Consider the following 27,415-nt stretch of genomic DNA (forward strand, 5'->3'; position numbering starts at 1 on the left):
GGTTTTACTCACATCACTGCTCCCTTCGCGTTCACAAACTGTTTCTGCTCTTAGACCAGTGAGAAATAGCTGAGCACCACAGGCACCAGGTACCACCCTCACAAGACCCCTCACAGGATATATGAACACCACAAACCACTCTCCAACTAGCTTCCCTCCATCCTCTAGAATAACAGACAGAACTGACGAAGAGAGAGCTGTTGCTCTTCCAAAATGCCCAACATCTAGAGTGCCAGAGGCAGGATGAGACAGAGAAACCACGAGCTCCTACCCAACAAGTATCTTGGGAATTAGCCCAAGACCGATAATGTTCTGGCTTCCGAGAAGATAAGCAGCACTATGCTGTGGCTTGTCTATGAATTCCCGTATCTGAATTAACAAGCTATATGACTTTAGCTTCCCTGGCGGCTCAGATGGAAAAGAATCCCTGCGATGTGGGAGACCTGGGTTTGATCCCTTGGTTGGAAAGATCCCCTGGAAGAGGGCATGGCAACCCACTCCAGTATTCCTGCCTGGAGAATCCCCAAGGACAGAGGAGCCTGGCGGGCTACAGGCCATGGAGTCACAAGAGTCGGACCAGACTGAGCAACTAAGAACAGCACATGACTTCAAGAAAGATAAACTTTCTGGTCTCAGTTTCCTCATTTCATAAAAAGCAGTCGAGTCAATCATCTCTTAGCATCCATCAGTATCTAAAAATATTATGGTAAAAATTTTTTTCAGAGTAATTCATGAGTTTAGCAGATTGCTGAAAACTTGAGCCTTAATATCCCTTTCCTGGATCAGTTTAATCTTATAATTCAAATGAGCTTAAGCAGTTTTATGTCATGATCAAAGGCAAGGATTCCTTACTCTAGCTCTCTGTTTTAGCTACCTGCCTCTAGGTCCCCCCACTCTCATGATCCAGTCAAATGTGTCCATTTTGGATATTAGCTTCTGTTTTGATAATAACATTACTCAGGAAATACACAGCCATCAAGATGTTCTTGGCACTTCAGTGATAAGGCAGAATGGTCTTCTGTGATTACGTAGTCTTGTTTCCACAATTCTAATCGAGTAAGATCTCTCCTAGGAAATCCTATGGAGCTACCGACAACGAAGTATGTGGCTTTTCTTTATAATAAGAGCCTCTAGGTCTGCCAAACTTTTAGAAGTCAGTAGGCAGTATTTGAGAACAATAGGAGGAAAAGAAAACAATGCATTCTTAAAAGCATCACATGTGTTTGGATTCCTATTTTTCAAAATGGAAATGGCCTTATTTTTTTTTTCCTGAGTATTAAGATTTTTACCACATATTGTCAAATTGCCTTTCAGGAAGCTTGCCCTAGTTGATTTTCCCACCAGCATTCCATAGTGGCTACTTCCTCACACCCTCACCAAACAGGTATCAGATTCTGCTGTGTCAATCTGTTGGTTGAAACAATACGATTTTCTTTTCATTTGAATTTTTAATTATCAATGAGGCTAGTTTTCACACATTTATTACAAATTGTTTACTTATGCCATTTGTCCATTTTTCTTTTGTTGTGTCTCTTCTGCTTTATTCGTGTAAAAGAGCTCTTTATATTAAGGATATTTGTTCTTAATTATTTTTGTTCATGAGGTACTTTTTTTCCTGCATAAAAGTTTTCACTCTGCTTTAAGGAGTAAAATATTTTAGTCTTTTGCTTTATTGCTTTTTTTTGCCCTGTTTAGGAAGTTCTTTCTTACCTCATCTACCTATATTTTTTCAAGTGTTTCACTCTCAATTGTAAATTTCTGGTGAATTTAAGTGTATTTTGGTATAAAGGGTGACATAGAGATTTCATTTTTTTCCAGTTTTCCAACCCCATTGACTGAAAAATCCACATTTTCTTTTCTGATTTGAAATGTCTCTCCTTTCTAACACTAAACTCTTTATATACAGGTTTCTGGAGTTCTGACTGTTTTCCTTTGATCTCCTCATCTGATGTGAACTTATTCTGACACCACTACCAAAGTGTTTTTAATGAGTGTGGTTTCAAAATTCATTTTATTATGTGGTAAGGCAATGCTCCCAACTTGTACTTCAAAAATTTCCTGGCTATTCACACAAGATTCTTGCTCCAACAGCAGTTGGGCACTTGAAGTGAAGTGCTGAATATATGTAAGCATTTTTCAAAGTGCACAGACTTGTGAAAGCCCTAAAGCAAATAATTTTATAGGAAATATCCATTGCTCCCTTTTAGACTTATTAAGATCAGTCACTGCTATTTTTTTTTCAACCGTGCAGTTTATAGGATTTTAGTTCTCAGACCAGAGATTGAACCCACACCCTCAGCAGTGAGAGCGCAGTGTTCTACCCACTGGACTGCCAGGGAATTCCCGTTAAGATTGGTCACTGCTTTGAAAGAATGCTCAGGGTGTAGGTGGTGTTGGGTATCAAGAATTTTCTAGCTCACAAGATGCACATTTGGCTGGCATATTATGACCACAACAGTTTTAAGTGTGATGAAAATGTTGTATCCTCTTTATCACACTATTCTTAAAAACATTAAAATTATCACATATGTGGAAAGAAAGCAACTTATAAGCACCCCACCATTCGTAAAGCTATGTGGACTTGTTGAAACAAATCAGTTATTGAGCCTTTCAGTCACATTCATTTCCTCTGCTTTCCCTTAGACCTTGTTTGTCAGTCCCTATCTTGCTTTCAGCCCCTAGGGTCCGCTTTCCTTACACAAGAGTCACTTTATCACCCCACCTATGATCTCTGAGTCAATTACTCACCCCCCAAAACCAGGTGAGTGCTCCCACCATCCCCTTCACTCCCTAGTCATCTGGCATTGAAATTGCCATTGGTTTTACCTGGAACCCAGATAGAGAGCAGAGATCATATGCTCTTCACCACTGTACCCAATCCCTAGCTCAGTCCCTGACACAGGCAAATTTTGGTAATATTTAGTGAGTGGGTGAACACTAGAAACTAAATGTGAAGCAGGGGGGATCCAACGAGCTCTAGCCCAGGACTCTGGAATTCGGCATCATCTTAATTCTTCCAGCGTTGCATTAGAGTCTCTCAGACTGCTCCTCCTCCACGATGATTCTGTCCCTGAACCCCACGTCCCTGCTTTCTTCCCTGGTTCTGCTGAAAGGCTTGCCCCACCTGCCTACCAGAACACCCTATAACCTCAGGTTAGATCCTCAGGTGCCAGGTGTTAGCTTGAACTCCTTGTCATTTAATGCCACACCATTTGGAACCTGTGTCCTACCTGCTCTCAGTTAGCTACGTGCATAGGCCCTGTCTGATGGAGCCTAAGATATGTTCTTCAGGATGAGCGGATTGTGTGCCTCTCACTTCCAAATCAGTTGCTTTCATGCAGCCCAAGTCCTTTTAATTGCACACAATGCATGCTACACAACTCTTTGTAACCCCATGGACTGCAGCCCTCCAGGTTCCTCTGTCCATGGCATTCTCCAGGCAAGAGCAGGATCTCCTGGAGGAGGGTATGGCAACCCACTCCCGTATTTTTGCCTGGAGAATCCCATGAATGGAGAAGCCTGGAGGGCTGCAGTCCGTGGGGTTGCAAAGAGTTGGACATGACTGAGCTACTAAGCACATGAGTACATGAGTGCAAAGTTGCTTCAGTCGTGTCCAACTCTTTGCTACCCTGTGAACCATAGAAGCCCGCCAGGCTCCTCTGTCCATGGGATTCTCCAGGCAGGGATACTGGAGTGGGTTGCCATCCCCTCCAGGGGATCTTTCCAACTCAGGGATGGAACTCGAATCTTTTATGTCTCCTGCATCCAGCAGGTGAGTTCTTTACCACTAGCACCACCTGGGAAGCCCTGCCACACAATAGTAATGATAGCACTGTTGAGGTCCAACTCCTATGAAACATCTGAGAACAGAAATCAGAACAATAATCCACATATAAATCAAATTGTAGGATTTTTAACCATACATTCATACTATGTGGAAAAACAAGAGCTCTTTTCCCCCCCTCTAATCTCTCTCTCAAAAGGACAAAATTTTTCACTTTCTGGGAAACCACAAGTCACTTTCATCTGGTTTTCCCCCTAGTCCTCGCCTCTTTTTGAGTTCAACATTTCACGTGTTCATTTTGGGGAGATTCCATTGCAATACATCACCAGGAACATATGTGTTCCACTGGGACCTTATTCCCTGGAAGATGTGAATGGTGATGTAAATAACAGCATCATTGGAATTTGGAGTAAGTAATGCAGGAAAGAACGTTATGGTGAAATAAGGCAAAATCAGGCAACTATAATCAATATTTCCTCTTGGTGTAATGCAGAGAGTATTGATGCTGATAGAGAACTTCAGTGGTATTCATCAGCTGGAGCTGTCAGCAGAACATTAATTAAATGGCAGCTGTTGCTTTACCACTTGTAGGGGAGGGGAGCAATGCTGACTCCAAAATAGATTTCCGAGGATGAGAACATTTCCAGCTAGTAAACCAAATAAGAGCCCGGTTCTGGGTTGGTTTTTTTTTTTTTAATGAGTTTTTCAGCACATGAGTGAAGAGATGAGGAACTATTAGACTTGCGTTGATAGTTAGGTCTTATGCCACTACATTTAAAGTAAGAGTCCTAGTCTGCTGTTGGAAATACACACATATCATGCTAATTGCAGCTACAGAGTCTAGCTTCGCTTCCACTCAGTTAAGGATTCATTATTCTCTGATGCTCTAATGAACATTTAAGATGTCTGTTGATTTTTAACTTGTAATAAAAACAATATGTGGCCATTAAAGGTTTAGAAGCAGAGAAATAAACAGCCTTGATCACAGATTGTTATGCTCATGTCTTTATAAAAATTATGCTCCATCCAATTACTGATCAAAACTGTTCAGTAATGTTTATTCCTCAATTCCATGATATTTAACAGATTTACCTTCTTGAGCACTTGTTTTGTGCCATGTGCTAAAAAGAGTCCCAAGTCATACTTGGATCTATTTATCACATTAGTGTTTTAAATTTACATGTAAATATTTATCATGGACTATTTTTAATAAATCTTCACTTTGTGTTAACTTGCTATTGCTCTGAGAAATAGGTGCTACAGTATTTGCATTGGTGATTTTCAACTTGGTAAAATTCATTTAACAGACAATGCATATAGATTTTCCCCAAGGTATGAAAAAGCCTTCTCTATAGAATTTCAAACTTACACAATCAATCAGAAAATTAATTCCATATATATGACCTAAAAATGTCGACTTCAAGAGGTCTTTGGAATACAACAACCCTCCGGCCAGTCAGTTCCATGGGAAAGACCAGCTTGTTTCCAGCACACCTGCTGCTATAGAAGTGAAGTGATTAATCCCTTCCTGTTGTTGATGTCATGAGAAGTTAGGGGGTGGTATGAAAGTCCAGACTGGGGGAATCCCAGGGAAAACAGTGAACACAGCCAAACTCACAGCATTAGGGGGAAAGTCAAGGTCTGAACAAGAGAGTAAAGTCTGCGGTTAGGATTTCCACGTAAAGGTAAAAACTACGTGTCCGAAGTTAAGACAGAAAATATTATATTGGTCTGCAAAAGAAAGACAAAATAAAAGGAACAGTCACTGGGAAACACGGAATACATTGGAACAGCCCCTAAGAGAAGGGGTTGCCTCCAACTGGCCCACTTATTGGGCAAATAAAGAATGCAAGGACCCAATCTCTAGTCAAGCAGCAGACCAATTAGTGGGACTCAGAGCACCAAGGCCAGCTGCCACAAGACCCCTGATGCTGAAACAGGGAAGCAGCTGCCGTTCAACACCTTACATTCTCAGAGTTGGCTCCAGAACAGCAAAGTGATGAAAAGATTAAGAGCACAAGCTGAGGAGTCCAGTTGCCTGGACTCTAATCACAAGTCCACCACCTGCTTGTTGGAGGGCCTTTGGCGGTTCCCTCAGCATCCTCATCTGTAGAATGTAGCACATATGGATATCTACCTCATATCTGCCTTGTTAGTGCCTAATGTATAGAACACACTCATTAAATATCAGCTACTTTGTTGTTTATTAGGATCATGTGATAGAAAAGTTAATAGACTAGGACTCTGTATCTTCCACCAAGTGACCTCTCTTTCCCCTTCCTAATACCATCTTCTTTAAAATGAAAAGACTGTGCTTGATAACTGGTTCTCAACCCTGGATATACAGTAAAATCACATAAAAGCTTCTAAAATAGGTCTGTACTTGGGCATCCACTCCGGTTAGCTTGAATCAGAACCTCTGGGGCTCTGCCTGCACATCTGCACTTTCAAAGCATCCCAAGTGATTCTGCTGGACAAAGAGCACTCAGGACCGCAGACTCAATGGCCTGATGACCCCGAGGGAGCTCAGAGTCTAGCGGTTTCCACTGTCGTTGGTATGGGTGACCCCAGGACCAAAGCTGTTTAATCATCGACAATCTGAGACTCACAGCCCCCATTCCTGCTCAAAATCAGACCAGGTATGACAGTGCCGAGAGCTAGAAGCCTCACAGAATGTCTTAATTATCACACAGTTTGGGAGCCAGGAGGAATTTAGAATAATTGAATGAGAAAAAAAAAAAAAAAAGTACTTCCAGAAGCCAAACAGTGAAGCCCTTTTCTCCAAAGGATATAAGCACTAATTCTTTCCCTCCATTGACACTGTTACACCTTTTTACATAAAGACAGGGAGGACAAAAGAGAAATTCATGGTTTGTTGTAAGAAAGTCAGAAGAGATCACGTGAATGAAAAAGAACACCTTGATGAAATATACCACTGCCTCTACTTTGGATTAACTAGATTCCTGCCACAGAGGAGAGAGTGTATTTGCTCCAGGTGTTTAGCCTCTCAAGTCAATAGCGCACAAGTCCTGGGTGCTCACCAGTACTGAAAAAGTAGGAGCAGGAGCTGGGGTGTGTTAGTATAGTTGTGACAAGATGCTGTTTGTAATTCATAGAACTTTCATGACGCTAGGGGCGCATTCTCTTATATGTTTACTTCACATGAAACATTCACCTTCCTGGGATATTCAATCCCACCACCTGGCGTGCTGCAATTCATGGGGTCACAAAGAGTCGGACACGACTGAGCTTCTGAACTGAGCTCAACTGAGGATATTTGATACACTGAAAAAGTGGAGTATTTATGGCTACTAGCATAAGAAAATGCGAAGTATTATCCTCTCCATCAAGACCTCTCCATCAAATACTTCAGACAATGCGAAAGTTAAGTCCCATACAAGCAAACATAAACTCAAAATTTCCAATTCTATCCAGACAGTCAGATTTTTAGCATCATTTCTAACTCTTGGTTTTATTTTGGGGGGTATAGTTGATTTACAGTGTTGTACTACTTTCAGGTAACTTTTGGTTTTAATAAAGATAAAGGAATTAAACAGAATAACCAATAAAACATCTCATACCATTGTTCCACTGTAACAAACCACTGACTGCAAGATATCCCAGCAACAAGAAGATTCCCTGGAGGAGGGCATGGCAACCCACTCTAGTAGTCTTGCCTAGAGAATTCCATGGACAGAGGAGCCTGGCAGGCCACAGTCCTTAGGGTCATCAAGAGCTGGTCATGACTGAAGTGACTTAGCATGCACAAGAGATCTTATACAGAACGAGACTTTCTGTCCCCTTCCTCACTGTTTCCCCCAACCAACTTACACACACCACCAAAGGCTTCTTCCAGAACTACTGCTACCAGCAGCTGGAATCTCTCTTGCACCACTTAACAAACGGAATGCCCATGACCAAGACAGAGATCTGCAGAGCATTTCATGACAATAGAAGGTGGAGTTCTAACTTGTCAACAGGAGCAACAACATACCGAAACCTCCAACAGCATCAAAGGATTTGGCTACAATAGCACACATGATAGATCATAAATTCAAACACTCCAAGGCCTCCTCTTTCAGAGAATCATCTCAGCAGTGTAGAAGCTGAACACTGCATTGTGCCATCGCCACTGGAATAAGAGTTTCTGTGTTCCAAAGACCGCAGGCCTATCTCCTCCTGGGCTGCCCAGTTCCACTGGCCACTACAGCTTCTGGATGCACTTCAGGACTCATGAGAAGAGCCCCAAATGGACTTTCAACCTGAGTTGCTTTGTTCTTTGTCCTTCGTGACTTCAGACTGCAGGGGCAGCTGACCCCCTGCAGGGTCACATCTCAGCAAAACCTCTTGACACAGGAGGAAAGAGGGCAGGGCACAACTTTTGAAAGAATGGCATAGCCCAAGAACACAACATAAAACAATTAGAATCAAACAAGTCCAAGATGACAGACAAGTCAATGTCGACCAGACCTTGATCCTCAATAAGCAAAGCTAAATAACATACCCAGAGGTGCCATGACAGTTCCAAGGCAGCATCAAAGGACCAAAAAAGTGGGCAGTAGCCCAATTCCTGGACATCTCCACCCCTTCCCCAAAATAATTGGAATAATCCTCCCACTCTTTAGCCTATGAAATTACCCAGCCCATAAAAACTAACCATGTCACATTTCATGGCCTTATACTTGCCCTCTGCAATGGCCCACACTCTGCCTGTGGAGTGTATTTCTCTCTGAATAAGTCTACTTCTTACCTATCACTTTGTCTCTCACTGAAGTCTTTCTGTGATAAGACATCAAGAACCTGAGCTTCACTACTCTGCCTTTTGGGCTGGGTTCAAGTCCCAATCTTAGGTAAAGGGCTTCAGCCTCACAGTCACTGAAGTTCAGGTCCTCCTTGAACAACTTCCTCCTTTACAAGAAAATGGTGAAAATATGGACTAAATAAAGGCAAATTGCTCAGGTTTGAATCTCAAATCTACCTCCAAGTTACTTCTCATCTATAACCCTAATTTTTCAAACCAAGAGATAAAAATAGTGCCTCGTCAGGTTGTTATGAGGAGTAAATAAAATCATCCAAAATGCCTGGCACAGGATGTTCTCCAGTGTCTGCGATTACTATCATCACTTATGTATACTAAATAATTATGCACAGCTCTATAATAAAACGTTATGTAGATAATCTATACTAAAAAGTACCTATTATTATCATTATATTGTCTTTTATATCACTATAAAACAATTGGGATTCAGATGTCCCAGTCATTAGTTGGAACACCTGGCATTCTGAGCAACTATCTATGGAATGAACAGAATATGGAAGGTGGGGATTTGTCACCAAAGTTGAGGGGCCCCCGAGGAGTGAATTCTACCACAGCAGCTGGCTTCCTTGAGGGCCAAACAGCAGACTGGGACCAGAGCAACTGGCCTGGTGGTGTCCAAACCAGAAGATGAGCTCTGTCAAGACAGCATGTGAAAGTCAAGCTTGTGTGTAAAGGCCACGCCCTCATCCAAATTCCAGACTGCCCTTGAAGCATGTGTCACTCACTAAACAGTTAATGAAACACAAAGAGCCCTGAATAACTCCAGTGTCACATTTCAAGCCTTATAGAATAATTAGGAAAAATCTGAGCTGGCAAAAGTCTTCCTGGCTTGCACTGGCAGGCAGACCATCTTTGTTTTCCATTAGTGTGTGCTGTCGTCACAGTAACTGCAAGGCTCCAAATACAGGCCCGGGGTGTCATTTCCTCATGCACTTAGGCTCCCACACTGAAATAGCATTATGAACTCAGCAATGCCTCTTCCTTTCCTGTTGTGCTGTGGTGCCTCAATCAAAGAAGCAGGCCCTAAAATGAGTTACTGAAGACATAAGTATATTAAAGAGATATAAAGAAAAATAAAGTTCATTTATCCCTATTACTGTATTGACTATGACTCATGTGTATGTCAGGGTAGGGGGGGAACCTCATTTTGCAAAGATCTTTTAGATAAACAAGGCAAGTTGGCAGTAACTTGATTGTCTTGGTGATGTCAGTAGTCTACTGTTTTCAATCAAATTGTCTTTTGGCTTTAAATCTGTAGCAAATCATTTTTCAAAGAATGCATTTGGCCAACTCTAATATGTCCATTTCATGGCTTTCTTTCACCTTTTCCTTACAAAGATAAGCAACAGATAATTCACTACTTCAAAGTAACTTGGGAAGACTGAAAGATTGCCATTACAATTATTGAAAAAGCAAAAATTTGGCCAGTGAAGCAAAAACCGTCCTCATCTATGTTTTGGTGAAGGTGGCGGATGACAGCATTTAAGCAAAAACAGAAAAGTCCCTGAACCTTAAGGGCTCAATGAAAGTCAGACCACTTGAGATAAATTCTGCATTAGCTTTAAAAATTCTTGTTAAAGTCTGTCTTTCACAGACCTCGGGAACACATAAATCACACAATATTATGCACGTTGACACTATTTCCCAAAAAGGAAACACAACACCAACCTTCTCTTGACTTTTCAGTGCTGCTGTGGCTTAAACAAAGCTCTCGGGGACTAGAGTGCTGGTTAATATCGTGTTTCTTCATCTCTTTGCTGGGAGTTTCTCAAGTTCTGCAATCAGCTGGTCAAAAGCCAACTAGAGCTGCCCAATTCATGCTGGACTTTCCTAATTCTAAGTTCTTACACAACTCGCTGCCTAGCCTTTGAAATTACACTGCCTTAGCTGCCACCATGAGGAAAGCTGTATTCTGCCTGCAGCCTTGTCTCATCTCTGAATAGCTAGAAAGTAGGACTGACCATTTAAGGAAAAAGAAGAACATGACCCAGCGTATTTTCCTGAGGTTCCCATATTTTTGCTCTAGAATCTTTATAATGTATTCTATAAAGCCAAGAAATTTCTTTTATTATTTTCCTCCTTTCCTTTCCTTCCTTTCCTTTTTTTTTTCTTTCTAAAACAAGGTCTTCATTAGAGAATGATCATTCTGAAATTCAATTTGCTTTATCTTTTAGAAACTCATCCTTTCAATCACAAAAAATAAAGCAAAATGGATAGGTCTAAACTGTAAGTACCCTGCATAAGGTTTGTTGGCACTAAAGTTACTAAGAAACTTCTCCGCTTATAAGAGTGCTTCCTATATTTTTGGTTAAGTTAAATACACAGAATAATAAGCAGCCCCTAACATACTTATACATCTTTATGCTGGAACACTTTTTTTTTGCCTTGGAATACACTGTCTTGTCATGTTGAAGAAGAATGACTAGGATTAAGGGCAATGAATAGCAGGAATTCACTTGTATTTGGTGAGGCTGAAGATAGTGTAAAATGACCTTTTCAGTCTTTTCATTTTTATCTGTTACTAGGTTAGTAAAACAAAACATCTAAAGGAATAAATAGAGAGTGATAAATTTAATATATATCCCTGCTTGAAGGAGGAAGTCTCCCTTACATACATTACCAAGCATAGTTGGCTATAAAAGAGACACCCAAACTCTATGTATAAACACGCTTTATCTCCAACTGCAAATATAGAAACCAGGGAACCATCTATGCTGTGCGTGATTTCTTGGCCTCCTTAGTAATAATTCTATAAGACAGCACACTGCTGAGTGATAAGGGAGGGAATGAAATATAAATTCCATACTAAACTATTGGCTGGAGCTCAAATTATGTCTTCTTAGAATACCCAGCCGCAAAATATGTCACTAACAGGATTCCACATTTGAACAATATATTCTTCCACCTTTCCTATGTTCTATGAATTTGATCTATGAATCTATGGTGTGCATCTAAGAACTTCATGTGCAACAAAGAATAAAATAAATGATGACTATATTTAAAGCATAGTAATAGAGAAAGAATAACTTAAATTTATTGGAAAGTATTGGGAAACTATAAGTTTTATTAACTCATTTAATTTTCCAAATAAGTCTGAGGAAGATAGCACTATTATTCCCATTTTACAGATGAGAAAACTGAGACACAGTGGGTAATTTGCCCAGGGTCATGGTGAGCTGAAATCTGAATCCAGGCCATCTGACTTTGTATGCAATTAGCCTTTCCTGTCGCCTCCACATCCATGACGTAACCTTTCTGTTAGCTCTTCAACTCAGACACAGTATAAGGAAACAAAACATATATTTTTTTTAAGGAAACAAAATGTATTTTATTAGCTTAGCTTTTATTCTATTGCTGTATATCTTAAAATAATTAATTTATAAACAAATGTATGTTGCAGGTTTTTAAATGTTATTTTTCTAATAAGGTGTTACCAATTTTAAACTTTTTGCTGAAATATTAATAGATCTCAACCTAAGCTTACCATTCACTTCCCATGATGCTGCTTTTTAAAAACTTACATGTTAGGAGACAAATAAGTGAAAATGTTGATTAAACAAGCTCTATAAAATCCTGTTTCTTAGGGCACTTGTTTTGTGAAGAAATGCTCATCTTTCAAAAAAGATAATTAGCATTAGTTTAGAATGTATATTTTATCACAAAGTTTCACTTCTAAAGAATAACTAAGGGACTTCCCTGGGGTCCAGTGGCTCAGACTCTGCATTTCCAATGCAGGGGGCTCGAGTTCAACCCCTGATCAGGGAACTAGATCCCACATGCCACAACTAAAGATCTCGCATGCCACAACTAAGACTCAGTGCAGCCAAATAAATAAATAATTTAAAAGAATAAGTAAAAATCATAACCACTGAGAAAGCATTGTTAAATGAATATATTAAATACTTCATAAATTTCATTGGGAAAATCCCATAGTGGTTCTTGCTGAACACCCATTTAAAAGAGTAATTTTAACTTCCTTGGTTATCTCAAGGAATACATAAAGAGAATATATAATAATATATATATAAAGAGAATGCTTTTCTTTTGGTGAACACAGAAAAAAACTGGTTCAAAATCAGGATTCACACTTTATCCCACACAGTAAGGCTATAGGTCTCATAAGTGATTTAAAATAAAACTGAGAAATGTCTCTCTTTAAAATATCGAGGGAAATTTTTAAAAAGATAAGCATGATATTTAAACATTTTATGTTCAAGGCCAGATTTTAATTCATGATGATCCATAAATGGAAGGAACTGTGATTTAAATGAACAGTGCCAAAAGTAACTATAAATGGAATCTGGTACCAAAAGATGATAAACATATACGAGTTACAGTATTTTGAAGTCTAGGTATATACACAGGAGATGCATGTATATTTACATACATGTGTGTATGTATATATATATATATATATATACATACACACACACAGTCTGTATATGTCCCCCTCCATATTTCCTTCTTGAGGTGTACATTATCTTCACAATCAAGTATATGAGCATAGTTACAATCACTTGTAATTTTTCTGTGCTCGTTAAACTATGAAGGCCTTTCTTGAGAAATTTTTGAGATAAAAAGCTATTAACTGCATTTATAGTTGTTTGTCTTAATTTTATACTAATCTATATGTTCTCTCGTGCTCATCATTAGAAATCCAGAGCCAAAACTATTCGTAGAACATCCATAAGATGCATGGCATGGAACAGCTTCAGAGCCAAAGGGTGTTTAGGATAATGCCTTGTACCTGGTCGCTTTCATAAAATTGTTCTGAATTTAAAGAGGTAAACCCCATTCTGTGCATGCGTGCGTGCTCAGATACTTCAGTCCTGTCTGACTCTTTGCGACCCTATGTACTGTAGCCTGCCGGACTCCTCTGTCCATGGGGATTTTCCAGGCAAGAATATCAGAGTGAGTTGCCATGTCCTTTTCCAGGGGATCTTCCCGACCCAGGGATTGAACCTGCGTCTCCTGCATTGCAGGTGGGTTCTTTACCCTCTGGGCCACCTGGGAAACCCAAACCCCATTTCAAAAAACCCTCATTCTAATAGAGCACCAAAAGATCCAAACTAAGAGGGAATCACTTCTAAAAGGTATGGCCCAGGAAATCACCGTGAAAGGGGAAGCCACTGTTGTGAGTTTTAAATAGTGGACAAAGTCTCTTCAGGAAAGGGGAGGAAAAGTGTTCCATGCAGGAGGGCACAAAATGGGCAGAGGCGGGGCACTGAAATGCACGTATGTAGGTGTTTGGAGAAGGGCCCAAAATCTGACCTATCTGAAGCAGAGGGACATTTGTTGTTGAGTAGTGGGAGCTGAGACTGGAAAAGTTAAGTACGTGCCAGATGATGGAAGGTTTTCAAAATACCCAGCCTAGGTGTTTGGCAGGAACTAGAAGTCGAAGAAGATAACTGAGGAGTAGAAGAGACAAGCATAGGAAAATTAACCCCAAAGTCATGGGGTAGTGGGGGGGCTTCCCATGTAGCTCAGTGGTTAAGAATCCACCTGCCAAGCAGGAGATGAGGTTGGATCCCTGGGTTGGGAAAATCCCCTGTAGAAGGAAATGACAATCCACTCCAGTATTCCTGCCTGGGAAATCTCATGTACAGGGGAGTTTTGTGGGCTACAGTCCATGGGGTGGAAAAGAGTCAAAGACACAACTTAGCAACTAAACAACAGCGTGTGCAAGGTGGTCTGCATGGTAATGAGGGGTGGCAGTGGAGCAGAACTGTCATGATACAAACCAGACCCAGGATGAAGGGAATAGATCTTACGGCGGTGGAGACACAGCAGTGAAATCTTTCATGGTGAAGGGGAAAGGGCTGACTGCAAAATAACAACGGAAATGTGAACTTGAAGGAACAGAGAACACAATCTATGCAGTTGATTGTTCGTATACTGGAGGAAAGCACGTGCTCTAACCTGAGCTATTTTTGATTCTCAAGGGTAAACTTACAGTCATGAAGACAATGATACTCAAACCTCAGTCTATCAGGAAACATGGCTTTCACTCAGAGGCAAATGCTGCACTCCGTTATCCTCACACTGTTCCCCTAACTCCAAAAGAAATTACCCGCCTCCAAAATCTACTAATGGCAGATTTTGGCAGTACACGTACGTTTGTAAGCCAACAGTGTGACCCTTCCTAAGATAAAAACAAGAAAAATGTGAAGCGTTTAGTTCAGATTTTTCAAAACTCTTTAAAGACAAAGATGCTGCATCTCCACTAAAGTATTAGAAGTTTCATTCTCTGACACCAAGTTTCAGCAGGGTGCATTTTGCACTGTTACATTCATTATACATGATTAGATGCATTTACTTTGTAAACTAATGGCACAATCAGAGTCATGAAATATAATACATACTTAAATGATGTACTGTTTCATTTTTCTGAGTATATGATATACAACCTTTAATTCGTTTTTCTTAAAATGGGAACATTTACTGGAAGAGTTGATACACTCTGGTCAACAGTGTGTTCAAAACTGGCCTTGGGTAAATTATTTTTCTAAAGTTGACAAAACAGACTCAAATGGTTTTTTAAATGTGCATTTGTATCTTCTTTGAAATTATCCTTGGTTTAGAATATTCATTCAAACAATCATGTTCACCTAGAGGAACAAACTTCCTATGCAAATCCAACCCAACTACAGACACAAGTTATCAACTAACCATGTCACCAATGTGCAGCCATAACTTTTGTCAGAGGCAGTGTGATATTGATCACTCTAAGCAATTCTGATAAAACTGCAGGGCAACTCCCGGAAGCACAGACAATACAGCAGATGAAAAGAGGATGTCCTTCACACTATGGTGAACACATTCATAGTCAAATATGTGCAACTTAAGAAAGAATTTTTCTAATACACTCAATTTGAGTTTTAAAAACCAAGATCTATCTTATCTGTATACAAGCAATTACTCAAAAACCACACACACAAAATAACATTCTCCTGCATAGTTTATATTCAACAACTGCAAAAGCAGTGATTTGAAACCAGGCATATCTTGTGCCTAGTCAGAAGCGCTTGGGGTGACTGTAATGTAACGAGGTCAGAGCTAGCACAAGGTGTACCAGTGAAATCAGAGAAGCGGCCGGGCGAAAGCACAGCAACACACACACACAGGGGACTTCCCTCTCATTTACCACACGAGCTGCTCAGCGAGTTTCATTACATGAAAGTGCTTTTGCTTCTAGGGAAAACATCCCCTCCATTGGTTAGCCAGCCTCACTGCGAAAGAACTGTGAAGTTGCCCTTTGTCAAGCTTCTACTACCTGCCAGAAAATGATAACTTGGCAGAAATGCTTTGGTGGCTAAAAGCATCATAACGATCTTTGTGTTCAAAAAGCGATCGGGTAATTCTGAGAAAGAGATGACTTTCTGATTCTTTAAAAAACAATTCAGTGATTGTCCTCAGTTTCAAATGTGTTACAAGGTAGTGGAACAGTGAGACTCAAAGGAAACAGACAACACAGAGTCGGAGAGAGCTCTCTTCTTGTGGAAGCAGAAATGTCTTAAGAGAGTTAAGTAGCTGGGCATTTCGGTCTTACCTGACTGGCAGGCAGCTCGTCTAAACCAAAGGTACGTCCTTTACGGAGGTAGCTTATCCTTTGAAGAACCCAGTGGCTTGCCCCACAGCCCAAGAGAGACTGGAGTCCTGGAAAACCATCCAGCCCAAAAAGAATACAGAGGAAAAAGCTTTTCCCACTTTCTTTCCTAGGACTAGCCAATAGCTGAAGTCATGCAGGAAACGGGGTAGAAGAGGAGGGAAAGCGGCTCCTTCTCCCTGAAATCCCGATCAGCAGCAATTGGAGGCTGTTGTATCTCTCCCACCCAGACTTTTGTTTAAAAGTTTTTTCAACTGTTGCTAGGTGTTGTTGGGTTTCTGAGATTAGGTTTCTCGTCTTCTGCCCCCTTCACAGCTCTGTCAGAGCTATGACTTTGTCGAGGAGCTGAGCTCGCGTGTGCTATATTTAACCAGTGTTCTCAGCAAGTCAAGCCTGTCAACAGCTGAGGAGTTTGGAGCCGGCTCTGCTCAGTTCCTCGGCAGCCGGGTTATCAGTGGATACGGCTCTGCTCGCCCCGGAAAAGACTGCGGGGAAACGGCAAACCCTTTTAAGGACTGCTGCTCATGACACAGACGTAATTATTGCTGGAAGCCCTTAAACGCCGAGTGTGATTTGGAGCTCAGGTTTTTAAAATCAGAAAAGAAGCAGAGGCAGTTGCCTCGAGCAGAGCAATTTACCAAAGCAATATTCTCCTCAATTAGGCTTTCTGAGATCAACCTTCTTGGATAGAAAAGTCTTTAAAAAAAACAACTGTAAGGCGATTGTTGGGGAAATTCACAGTAAGAGATCAGTCCCAAGCAGTTTTTTACATTGATGTGTTACATACACACTTAAATTACATCCATAACTGTCATAGCAGACGTAATCAGCTTTTATACCTGACTGTTATTAAGGTAGTTTTATCGTAAAGGAATGTCTGTAACATAACATCTTTGAAAGGAAAATCTTAGCGTTCTTCTTGAGATCATTCATTCAAAGCAAGAAATGGAGAAGGCTCCAGGAAAACCAGGACTTGAGACACCCCTGGTTGTCCACAGCCTTGTCTGATCATTAACCCTCAAGTCTCCAAGAGTGGTCACTTCTACCCAGAACTCCAAAATGAAGAATGCCTTCAGATATTTTTATTTGCTTTATTCTATGTCAGAAAATAACATGAATCTGTCAAGATTAAGAATCATGAAAAAATGTGTTTAAGGCTATTCTTGGAAATGGCTAATTATCCATGTGGAATGAACAGTAAGGGAGCTAAGAGAAGGAAGGGACACATACACACACACACACACACATACACACACACACCCCATTATTGGCTAACACACGAGAATATTGCCCTGACAAAAAAAAAAAATCTCATCAATATCGATGAAAATGTTGACCCCTTTCCTAAGACGATTTTATCAGTTTAAAGGTATCCTTTCTTTTGACATGGAAACTAAATTTGGACCAAGGAGGCATTTAATATTTTAAGTACTACATACCTGCAGCAAGAGGCTTATATGCTGGAGAACCCTAATGTCTGTCTGGGAAAGGCTGCCACTTTTCACAAGGGGTGTGTGTATCCTTCTTTTTAAAGAAATGACACTCACCTTCAATGTTAGCTGATCCCACACCTCAACCCCTTAGAAAATGTCTCAGCTGTTCCCATGCCATCCACCTCACTAACAGCATTCATCTTCTCTCCCTAATTTATTTAGTACTATTCACATATAAAATTTATTTAGTACTTTTACTACATTTATTTAGTACATATAAACACATTATTTAGTACATATATTTAGTACTAATTCCTTTAGTACTACTTACTACATTATGTAGTACTATTTACTACATATAAAATTTATTTAGTACTATTCACATAAAAAAAGCAGAGACATTAGTTTGCCAACAAAGGTCCCTATAGTCAAAGCTATGGTTTTTCCAGTAGTCATGTAATGTGAGAGTTGGACCATAAAGAAGACTAGACACTGAAGAATTGATGCTTTTGAACTGTGGTGTTGGAGAAGACTCGGGAGTCCCTTGGACTGCAAGGAGATTAAACCAGTCAATCCTAAAGGAAATCGATCCTAACTATTCATTGGAGGGACTGATGCTGAAGTTGAAGCTCTAATAATTTGGCCACCTGATGCAAAGAACCGACTCACTGGAAAAGACTCTGATGCTGGGAAAGATTGAAGGCAGGAGGAGAAGGGGATGACAGAGGATGAGATGGTTGGATGGCTTCACCAACTCAATGGAGAGGAGTTTGAGCAAGCTCTGGGAGATGGTGAAGGGCAGGGAAACCTGGCATGCTGCAATCCATGGGGTCACAAAGAGTCAGACACAACTGAGCAACTGAACAACAACAATGTATAAAATTACGTTTGTTCAGATTCTTAGTACTTCTGGGTCTGGGCCAACCTTGATTTTTTTAAAAAGACTTCTATTAAGATGAAAGCATTCTTATCAACTATACTACAATGGAAAAAAAAGATGAAAGCATTCTTACAAGAAATTAACTTCCAGAACGCTAATGGATCTTTCAGAGATAATCTATCCACAGTCCTCTAATAGGAAATGGAAGTGTGCAACAGGGCTATGAGACCGTTTAGAACCACTAGGAGAACTTTGTGAAACATTACAAAGGGGTGGGCTGTGGGGAGATCATTGTTCGAAAAATGCCCACATCCTACACATACCCCACATGCAATAGCCCCCAGCTCCCTAAAGAGGACTTGGCGAATATATATTTCATACCTCCTGGGAGTTCACTTTACCAATTTCCCCAGTCCAAAAGGAAGCAGAGAAGGAAGTTAGCCAAAGTCAAGAAAAACAGGGGCAATGACCCACTTTGCCTTTATGGTCTAGATGCTTCCATTATGAGAGGGATATTTATTTCTTCCTTAACTATCCAAACAATTACAGGTTTTAGTGGGGTCTTTTTCCTTTTCTTATGAAAACCTAGTCCCCACTGTTGTTCTCTTTAACCTTTGGACTAGCTGTTCATTGTCCCCTGTTAGTTTATTTTTAAAATGTGCTGAGATGCAACAATATAGAGTATTTCATATAATTAGATACTGTTGCTACCTTCAGATCATGTTCTTTAATTATGGTAGCATGTGTGCTGGTCTGACAGGACTGAAGCAACTTAGCAGCAGCAGCAGCAGTGTGCTGGCCTGACTTGGAACTTCAACATCATCAGTCTCTCTCTCATTTTTCACACAGACAGACTCACACACACACACACACACTCTCTCTCTCTCTCTCTCTCTCTCTCTCTCTCTCTCAAGTGAATCTATTTTGAAGCCTTCCCTCCCACCCCCTGGGAATGATTATTCAGACAAAAGCATTTCCTACATTATCCACAGAGGAAGTAGTGCCATTAGGAACTATTAGAGATTTCTGTTTTGTATACAGTCAACAAGGAACTGATTTTTCAACACATATGGTTAATGTATTACCATTTAGCTGCACTTTTTCCCAGTCTTAAGTGTGAGCATTCTGAGAAGCTCTGATAAACTTACAACTAAAGCTGAATTTCCCAACTTCAAGAATGAATCATGATGAAACTTCTTGATAAGAAGATAGATTAATGTTATCAGTGAGAAAAAAAGCAGATGAAACAAAGGAGTTGGCACATTATGCCTACAACCATTTCTAAAACCAAAATTTACCACATGGTTCATTTTAAGAGGCACAGTGATTTTTAAGTTAAAATTTTATGTTATTTAATATATGCAGTGAAGAGAAAAATAGACCTTGACTTGGAAACAATGTTCAGGGCAACTGAGGGTTGGGAAGTACAGCTCACAAGGGGAGTTTCCAAACATGGCCTGTACCACATATTGGCTGGTTTAAGACTGGAATATAAGCTCCCTGAAAGCACAGAATGTTTCCTGTTTGTTCCTTACTGAATACTCAAACACCTAGAGTCCTATGTTCAATAAATAAGGATGATTGAAAGAGCAAGCGAACATACAAAAGATTAAAGAAAAGATGGAGAAAACTTTAGAGGATATTATCTATAAACTTACAGAAAATGCATTCTGGGTTCTTTGGGCAGAGTTGTGTCATTATGAGCTGCATGTTCAAAGTTGTAGAAAGAAAGACATAAATTAATTATTTCAAAATTTTTAAATTTCAAGGAAAAGTAATAGAATTCAAGATAATAATAAAAATACCCATGCAGAGTTCTAAGCCTACCTAGCATACACAAACCTATTTAAATCTACTAATAACCCAGTGAGGTGGGTATTATTATTACCCCTCATTTTACAGATAAGAAAACTGAGGCATAGAAATATTAAGTAACTTGTCCAAGGTTACATGTTAGTATTTGAACTAGGGAATCTGGTTCCAAAAAGTTGTGGCCTATTCTTATCAGTCACTGAGAGTCAAAACATATAGACTTCTCTATATTGTACCTGAATATATATGCTTCTGAGAAAAAAAAAAATACACGTAAAGCTTCACAGCTTTGAGGCAGATAGAAAAAATGGCATAATTTCATGATCAGCATAGTAAAATAAAAGTTTATTGGAACTGAAGTCTTGTTGAATACCAGAAAAGAGAAAATTGGACTGAAAAGAAGATAATTGCTTCGAGGGGAAAAAAAGTCTATTTTTAAGCAAAGGATATGAGCTGTTCAGTATTCTCTCTAAAAACAAACAATGCGTGATGAATGAGTTCACTGCTCAGTGAAATTCTAAAACTGCATTCTAAAAATATAATTCTGGTCTATGATTTGATAAGCTATTGAAAAATGTTTATGAGCTATGCATTCACAACCAAAACTTCTCAAAGACAAGCATAATGGGGATGGAGGGATTATTATACACTAGCTAGTTCTTTGGTATCAAAATGATATTCTGATACATTTGCTATGGTCAGGTTTTACTATTTTCAAACAGTTGCATTTTCTGTTAATCTAGCTATGCTTCTATTTAGATTTTATAAAACTTTAAAAGATATAGTACTGATACATATATTGTAGTATATACATTCATAATAGAATAACTACTTTGTCCCACTTACAAATAAAATAGTGTCACACCTACATATATTCGTAAAATTATTCAACTAAATTATTTTCCCAATAGCTTCAGGAAAAAAGAGAGGCAAGACTAAGTTCTAAAAGTTACAAGATAATATTTTTGCACTGGATGAAGCACAGGCTGGAATCAACATTGCTGGGAGAAATAGCAATAACCTCAGATATGCAGATGACACCACCCTTATGGCAGAAAGTGAAGAGGAACTAAAGAGCCTCTGGATGAAAGGAGAGAGAAGAAGCTGGCTTAAAATTCAATATTCAAAAAACTAAGATCATGGCATCTGGTTCCATCACTTCATGGCAAATAGATGGGGAAACAATTAAAACAATGACAGACTTTATTTTCTCGGGCTCGAAAATCACTGCAGATGGTTACTGCAGCTGTGAAATTAAAAGATGCTGGCTCCTTGGAAGAAAAGCTATGACCAACCTAGACAGCATATTAAAAAGCAGAGACATTACTTTGCTGACAAAGGTCTGTCTAGTCAAAGCTATGGTTTTTCCAGTAGTCATGTATGGATGTGAGAGTTGAACCATAAAGAAGGCTAAGTGCCAAAGAACTGATGCTTTGAACTCTGGTGTTGGAGAAGACTCTTGAGAGTCCTTTGGACTGCAAGGACATCAAACCAGTCCATCCTAAAGGAAATCAGTCCTGAATAGTCATTGGAAGGACTGATGCTGAAGCAGAAGCTCCAATACTTTGGCCACCTGATGTGAAGAACTGACTCACTGGAAAAGCCCCTGATGCTGGGAAAGATCGAAGGCAGGAGGAGAAGGGGACGACAGAGGATGAGATGGTTGGATGGCATCACCGACTCGCGGACATGAGTTTGAGCAAGCTTTGGTAGTTTGTGACGGACAGGGAAGCCTGGCATGCTGTGGTCCATGGGGTCGCAAGGAGTCGGACATGACTGAGCAACTGAACTGAACTGAGCAAAGTAAGCAGTTTACATGCATGTATTAGACACTAAAATCCCTACTTCCCTGTTTATGTGCTTGAAAGTAGGTTAGTAGAACTTAACCCTGAGAATTACTACGGGACCATATTCTGCATATGCATACAGTTCTCAAGCATCTTATTTTTTGACAAGGTCAGATAGCATTTGCCTGAGTGTATTTCCTTCTTCTTTGCCTATTCTAGAGTCATCCCCACTGTTGCTCAATACTCTAAATCTCAGTTGTAATGAATAAATTTTAACAAATTTTTTTAAACAGAATTTCCTCTCCAAGAAATAGACAGAATAGGAAAACCAGTGATTGAGGGCAACAAAGCCATGCAGAATAATGCACTTTTCTCCATAAAGCTTATGGGTTTATATATATACACACTTTATAGATAATTGTAGTTAACTGGAAAAAAAAAAGAAAAGAAAGCACAGTAGTTAAGATCTCTGACTCTGGAGTCAGGCAAAGCTAGTTTGAATTAAGACTACACTGCTTTATTACCTGTGTGAACTTAGTGAATTATTTTATTTTACACAAGCCTCCTTTTCCCATTCTATAAGATTAATAAAATAAGTTAAGACTGTTCACAATAAGCAAACACTGCTGCTGCTGCTGCTGCTGCTAAGTCACTTCAGTCGTGTCCGACTCTGTGCGACCCCATAGACAGCAGTCCATGAGGCTCCCCCGTCCCTGGGATTCTCCAGGCAAGAACACTGGAGTGGGTTGCCATTTCCTTCTCCAATGCATGAAAGTGAAAAGTGAAAGTGAAGTCGCTCAGTCGTGTCTGACTCTTAGCGACCCCATGGACTACGGCCCACCAGGCTCCTCTGTCCATGGGATTTTCCAGGCAAGAGTGCTGGATTGGGTGCCATTGCCTTCTCCAAAGCAAACACTAGAAAGTCTCTAAATGCTTTCCACAATGGAATGGTTACCTTGTGGCACAGTTGCACAACAGCATGCTATACAGTAATGAGGAGGAACATGTAAAATTACAGAGAAATCACTTGAGCAAAATGTTACGTGAAAGGAGCCAGACCCCAAATAGGAAGTGCCCTGTGTGAGCCCATACATACCAAGTTCAAAGACAGGAGCTGGAATGCGAGATAGTAGTTACCCGTGGGTGGTGGGGACACAGCTGGAAATGGACAGGGGGACTTCTATAGCACCGCTGATGTTCTAGATGTACCAATACGTTCAATTTGCAAAAACTTTAAGCTGTACACGTACGATTTTTGTATTTTTTGTCTGAATTTAGTAAAAAAAATTTAAAAATTTAAAATAATTTTAACTATATAATTCCTAAAAGTTCAGATTGAAATATTTACAGATAAAATAAAATGATATCTAGAATTTCCTGCAAAACAACGCAGCGTGAGGGAAGGAAAAGAAGTGGAGAGAGGCTAATGAAACAAGGCTGGCCATAATCTGACAGTTATTGAACTGTGTAATGGGTATTCATCACAGCATTCTCTCTACTCTCACACTTAAGTTTAGTATAATAAAATGTCTTCAAAATGGTGCTTAAATGCTAGTTATTCTTTTCATTATTAATATTAATATGACTGTCATCTTAAAATATCTCCGCGAACTGAACGCTTTGGACCCAAGTGAGTCTTTACTTGGAAAACACATGGAATTCCCCTGATGTCATGAGCTAACTAAGAAGACAACTGGATTAATATTAAAGACACACTATTAGGGACTGAGATCAAAAGTTGAAAGAGAAAAGAGCAAGGAAAGTAAAAAAAGTCCTGCCTGAGGCAAATTAGTCCTTAAACCACTGGGGAAACAGGCTTCATTCTTGCTTTCATCAACATAGGGATTTGCCTATCTGATAATGAAAGAGAAAACTGTGAAGAAAGTAAGATGTCTAGGCTTTAAAAGCTGTAGGCCAATAGACATGGTTACTCACAGGAAATTTCATTACAAGGGTGAAAGACTCAGGGTGAACAATGCTCAGAAATACTTAAAATCGATATCCATTTATAGCTGAGCAGGCCCTCATGTGCATAATATTTGCATTCTTTACCCCTTTCATCTGAAAATGTGGTAATAATTCATCTGGGAGAGCTGGAACAAACAATCAGGGATAGGAAAGTGTTTTGAAATGATAAAATAACTAAAACTTTTGTACCTCAAAGCTTTCCTTTTAGATACCTACCTTGATGACTATGAGGTAAGTCAACCATCTGATGAAATTATGAAGAAAGTTCTTTAAATGCCTAGTATCAGATAAATATAAAACTCTGAATCTACAGAATGTAGAAATCAAAGTCACTAGGTAGAGTGAGATCATAAAAGAGAAAATGAAAATCCTAAAGCAATTGTTTTTCAAGGCAAACTTAACTTATACATTCCTTGGTTACCCCTCAGTCACGTCTGACTCTTTGCAGCCCCATAGGCTATACAGTCCACAGAATTCTCCAGGTCAGAATACTGGAGTGAGAAGCCTTTCCCTTCTCCAGGGGATCTTCCCAACCCAGGTATCAAACCCAGGTCTCCCGCTTCGCAGGCGGATTATTTACCAGCTGAGCCACAGAAAAGTCCAAGAATACTGGAGTGGGTAGCATTTCCCTTCTTCAGTGGATCTTCCGACCCAGGAATTGAACCAGGGTCTCCTGCATTGCAGACGGATTCTTTACCAACTGAACTATCAGGAAAGCCCAATTATAAATTCCTTGTAGAATTGTTAGCCATAAAAATAACATTGCAGAAGAATATTATTTAATGAATCAGAAAGAAATTCCCCAAAATTTAAGTGAAAACAACAGATAATAAAATAGCATTAATGAATTATTATATTATCACATGGCAGTAGATATATTGAAAATAAGTATGATATAGATATAAATATTCCCTCTCAAACCATGACATGTATTTCTACAGAAGTACATACATATTATGTATATATGTGTATGTATATTTATATCCGAAATACATAAATGACAATAATTGTAATCACCTTTTCCTACATTTTTTATTTTTTAATTGGTGTTTTGTTTTCACAGTAAAAAAATAAAATTACTTAAAATCATTTTTCATTGGTGATTTTCCAGTATTTTGCTGAGGTGGGACTTGAAGACCTGTGTTTGGTATGACTTGCCTTTCATGTTACTATTCAGGATTTCAATAAACCAGCCCTAGAATAACGTAATGATTGAACAAAAGAACACAGCTGACTTTTGCCTGGTGTGGGTCTGGCATTCATTAATTGAGTTCCTTTCAATATTTGCTCACAAATAAGGAAAAGAAAAAGGTAATATTTTCATGATTCTCCAAAATGAACTACAGTTGCTTTGTGTGCTTTTTCTACTTTATTATCCTCACAAATGTCTTCATTCTTCATACCATTACATCATTCCGTTTGCTTCTCTAACTTTCTCCCATGACATTTTCCCTCTGAGCCATAGATTGTGTCTGGGCTCTGCCTGGACATTCTGCATGGTGCCAGGAGGAAATATTTTCAGTTTTGGGGCTTACCTGAGCAAAGGTTCCAGCCATTGCGCTGCCATAGACTGAGGGCGACTGGGGACAGAGAAACACTTTTTGCTCTTCCCCAGCAATGTCTGGAATATGACATCACTATCTGAATATGTCTCATGGTAGACAGAGCCCTGGGAAAAAGGACAATTTGCTCTGACTTCAGCTAGTGAATGATGTTTTTTAAGTGACTTAATCCCTCTAAGCCTGTCTCTTCCATGGGCAAGTGGAGATAATGGAGTTTCATCTGCACACCCCACCACCGCTTGGTACCCTCCACCACTGCGCCAGTCACATCACACAAGCTAACGGTGACCCAGTGCCCTAAGAGTGGGCACGGAGCGCAAGCGGGAACAGGGGCTCGCCGCCGTCTCTTCCCACTACCTAAAAGCATTTTCATTGCCTGAAATCACTTTTGTTAACTAAAATGTGTTCCTTGTTAGAAGCTTTGTTTCTAACATAAACATCTTCTTTACAAAACATAATTTACTGCCTAGGGTTTTCTGTAACTTTCTAAACTGTTGCCATGTAAAAATAGGAAATCAGGAATGTTTGTTTTTCAAAACTGTTGATCAAATTAGTTGTAGCCTTGCTTAAGGGGAGAAAAAAAAAAGTTACAGTTTCCAGGCCAAATTTTGCTCCTTTATGCCAACGAATAGTATTCTAATCCTCTGTCTGCGTGTGCTTAGAAATCTTGCCATCTGTAAAGCAGGTGCATTTGCGTGTACATTTGACTGACAGCCTTTGTCAGAAAATGAATGCATGCATTATGGAAGCGGTGGACGGAAGCCACACACCCGATCTCTGCACCTCCAGATGTTTTCAGATTGTAAACAACTAGAGGGAATGAGAGGACAGGCTTTGAAGAGGGAGCTGACAGTGAGTGGTGGCAGACCCATAGCTCATCTCGGTGCCAGTTCAGACCTGGGGGCAAGAAGGCTGGTCCAAACGAGACCAGCCTCCTCAAGAACACATGGCCTCTATATTTGCCTTTGTGGACTTCGATCATCGTTTGCTATAGAACTTATGTAATAATCAAATGGGGAGCATTTACTCTGTGTGAGGCATTTCCTTTGTGTGATGGTTTTCGGTTGAGAGCCTTCCCGTCCTCCTCCCCACCCCCCAACGGGACATTTGGCAACATCTGGAGACATTTTTGGTTGTCACAAATGAGGAATGTTACTGGCATCCTGTGGGCAGAGGCCAGGGATGCTGCTAAATACCCTACAATGCACAGGACAGCGGCCCAAAGCCAAGAATTATCCAGCCAGAGTGTCAATAGTACCCGGGTTGAAAAACCCAGCAAGCAGTAGAGGATTAAAGACAAGGATACAGAATGAACTGCCTTCAAGACCTTAGAGTCTGGCAATGACGATGAGGCAATATACAACAAAATAGGCAAAGCAAGAAGGGTTATAAAAACTAGACAGAAAGATTACTTCAAACTTCAGGGGTCAGAGGAAACTTTGAAAAAATAAAACTGTAAATATCCATCTTAACATTCCGATAATAACTAAACATAAAAAAGTTGCTTATTTTTATAATTCTGTTTTCTGTAAGGATAAGTTAACCACCAAATACTTGGAGAAAATATGCCCTCTGTCCCTGAAACTGAGCTTCCCTGGTGGCTCATACGGTAAAAGCATCTGCTTACAAGGTGGGGGACCCTGGTTCGATCCCTGGGTCAGGAAGATTCTCTGGAGAAGGAAATGGCAATCCACTCCAGTACTCTTGCCTGGAAAATTCCACAGATGGAGGAGCCTCATAGGCTACAGTCTGGGGGGGTTGCAA

General features: G+C 39.9%; 1 protein-coding gene across 4 annotated transcripts in view; it reads right to left on the reverse strand.

The window, feature by feature from the left end:
• The window catches only part of FILIP1 (filamin A interacting protein 1), a 313,619-nt gene that overhangs the window by 197,141 nt on the left and 89,063 nt on the right, over window positions 1-27,415 (reverse strand). The window contains exon 1 of one of the 4 annotated variants that reach the window (XM_027972285.3): window positions 16,153-16,548. The exons of the other annotated variants lie outside the window; for them this stretch is intronic. The gene's annotated coding sequence lies outside the window, so the exon portion shown is untranslated. Of the gene's footprint in view, window positions 1-16,152; window positions 16,549-27,415 lie in introns of those variants that run through there. 4 annotated transcript variants of the gene reach the window in all.

Source organism: Ovis aries, chromosome 8 (genome assembly GCF_016772045.2).
Source record: "Ovis aries strain OAR_USU_Benz2616 breed Rambouillet chromosome 8, ARS-UI_Ramb_v3.0, whole genome shotgun sequence".
In the NCBI taxonomy this organism is placed as follows: domain Eukaryota; kingdom Metazoa; phylum Chordata; class Mammalia; order Artiodactyla; family Bovidae; genus Ovis; species Ovis aries.